Raw genomic sequence first — 3,176 nt, 5'->3', positions numbered from 1 at the left:
GGAACTAGGAGCAGAGATTGTGTGCTTTGGATCTGGATCCCTGTATTGGAAGCCTTCTAGAAAAAGGGAAAGATAGATGCCAAGTCATATGAAGATCACCCAGGAGCAAAAGCTAACAGAGACAAGCAACTTCGTCTAGAGCCAATAAAGCCTTCCGCTAGAGCTAGTGCCCTAAATTTGAACTTCTAGTTTCTTAAACTGAAAGAGAATAAATTTCTGTTTATTAAAGCCATTCACTTGTGATATTTCTGGTACACAGCTCTAGATAACTAAGACACTTCCTGTGTTCTTTTCCACCTTTTATTTGTCCCACCAGGCCAAGAGAGACCTGCCTGCCAGCAAGGCTGAGAAGAGGCTGTCCTGATTGAAGAACTAAATCCTGAGTGTTTTCTGATCCTGTTAGCGTCACTAGTAAACTCCACGAGTGAGTTGTGTTTGGCCATTACAACAAATGATCAAACCCAGCAGAGAAACAGGCATGGGTGGTGTCAGAATTTGGGGAAAAGGTTGAAGAGAGGAGGGATGACTGACCTTCACCTCAAAGGAATCAACCTCTTCCCACCTCATGATACCACCATGCCATTTGCACACCCGCCATCTACCATGAGTCTTGTGAAATGGAGAAATGGGGGTAGTAGGATACTCAGAAAAGTCTGGTCAAGCCCTCCTCCTGGCCCATCTCTCCCTGGTCCTCCCACTGGCCTAAGCAATAGGGACCAGTGTTTGTCTGCCCCATTGTATGCAGGAGGAAGCTGGGGTGAGAGGATATGACTCACCCAGTGTCACCGAGCCATCAAAGGCAAACCTAGAATCACATTCTAGTCTCATATTAAGCTGGGTTCATGCAATGACATAGGATCTCTACAGGTGACCTATAATCAAAAGTGCAAATGTCCCCAGGGCAAGAGACCACTGGGGCTCAGGGACTAATGGGAGTTGAAAATCACATAGTGGATGAGAGGCACTGGAGTCTTGGTCCCTCCCAGAGCAGAGCACTTGATGCTACTACATTCCAGCTTCCTCCCGCAGGCCTCAGTAACAAGAGTTGGGAGGAAGCCAGCTCAGGCAGGCTTGGGCAGGAAAAGGAGGGCGGGGCCACTACTTCCTGCTGGGGCCCTACCCTGCCAGAGTTCCCCCACCTGTCCTGGAGCCCTGGACAGCTGAGTGCCTGGCTCTCTGCTTCTTTCCCTCATGGTCAGAAAGTACCCTAATTCTTTCTACTAAAGCTCCTCAAATACTCTTCCAAAAATAGGCAGGGCCCAGTCTTTCTAGGGCAGAGCTAGAGGTACAGCTGGATTAGACCTCAGACCTCCCAGATCACATACCAGGTTAGGGATTACTAGGGCCCCTTGCCAAGTCTATGAGCAGGGCAGGCCTGAACACATCTGCCTTCACAACTGAGTTCCAAGCTTTGGCTCCTCTAAGGAGAAACAACTGTGTAGATAAGGGAAGAGAGGGCTGTAGAGGTCTGGGCTCAGGTCAGTAGCTCTCTGGCTCCAGCCTTGAGACTTTAGTCTTTTTCTGCCTATTTCTCATCTGTAACCTTGGGACAATAATAACACTGACAGAGGACACTTACTAAGCACTTCATGTGTGCCCAGCACATACTTTCATAGGCTACTGAAGGGGCAGAACATTCATGGGTAAATACGGAGTCTTTGAAGCCAACCTGCTTGGGTTTGGATCTGACTCAGCCGTGTGTTAGATCTGGAATCTTGAGGAAGTCACTGACCTCTGTGAACCTCAGTTTATCCGGGTGGAAAATGGGTATAAGATGCCTACCTCAGTCAATAGTATTCATCCACTACTATGCATCTGCTCAACTTTTAAGGCCAGGTCTACACTTGGGTTTGATGCTGGGGTGGGGTGGTAATCTCTTCTTCTGATCTCACCCTTATGCAGGTCTCCCTTGAATACCCCCAAAGTATGAGGACAAGCGAACAAGAACCATCACTCCATTGTCAAATGAAAATCGAGGCTGCCAAGTACGGTGCCTGGCCGGTCCAGATGAGTACCACCGGACGCCCCATTTTTCTTCCTACGTGCCTCCTTCCTCTGCTCTAGGGTCAGCCTCCTAATCGCTCCCCACTGACTTTGGACAAGTCACCGAACCTCTTGGGACCCCCAGGAGTCCCAACATCCTGAATCCAAAGTCAGCGACCCTGAGGTGCAGTGGTTGTTGAAACCACTGTTGTCACCCTGGCCCTCAGCCTCTGCCACTCGGCTCTACGGGAGAAGTCGGTAAAATGGATGGGATAGCCACAACAAGGTTAAGAAATTGCTGCACTTCTCCCGCTCAGGCTTGGACACCTGGGTCACAGATAAAGCCGGAACCTGCTCCCCCCCGGGACGCGAATGGGACATGCGCCGGGGCGCGGGGCAAGCTGGGACGTGTAGTTCGCTATGGCTCTCTGAACTGGGGTACTTGGACCTAGCTGGAGGGCAGAAGAAGAGCGAGGGTCTGGCTCCCGAAAAAGGCGCAGTGAGCTCTGGCCTAGAGGGCGCAGACTGCCTTGCTGGAAGCTCCCGCGCTACTCCGTCGGTCCGCGACCGCCCCCTACCGCTTGATCCTCACTGGCCCAGCCAAGGGCACACGGCGCAGGGTCCGGTCCGGGCGTTACCTGGGGCCGCAGCGGGGCTCCACCCCCACCCGGCGGCCGGAGCGTAGCTCCCAGTTGCAGTCGGACGTCCAGGTCCCGCCACTGCCTGCGCGCCGCCTGCCGCGGCCCCCTTCCAGCCCCACGCAGTGGAACTGTCCGAGGCCCTCCCTACTTGGGCGCGCGCGCGCGCGCGCGGGACCCACGCCGGCTGCGCAGTTTCGGGCTCCCCCACCCCCGCTCCAGTGCACTAGTGGAACTACCTGGACTGGACCATAAGTGCTGGAGCAGGGGAGGGAGAGAGCGGGCTTCCTTCGGCCACGCCCAGCTCGGCCTTCTCTGCGTAGCCACGCCCACTGAGCGCTGGCGGCAAAGGGCGCGCAAGGGCAAACTGCCGAGGACCGGCATCCCAGCTGCCCACTCTACTGCACGTGTGACCTTGGTTTAGTGGCCGATTCCGTTTCCTCGACTAAGAAATACGGAAAATTTATAAGACTCTGGGGCGTTTAAGGAATCTTCGCTTCTGAGAGCGTTTGTTCCCCTCTTCCAGCCTCGGATTCGATGCAGAGGGCGGGGTGG

The sequence above is a fragment of the Chrysochloris asiatica genome, unplaced genomic scaffold (assembly GCF_000296735.1).
Source record: "Chrysochloris asiatica unplaced genomic scaffold, ChrAsi1.0 scaffold00242, whole genome shotgun sequence".
NCBI lineage: Eukaryota > Metazoa > Chordata > Mammalia > Afrosoricida > Chrysochloridae > Chrysochloris > Chrysochloris asiatica.
This window is presented reverse-complemented; position numbering follows the sequence as displayed.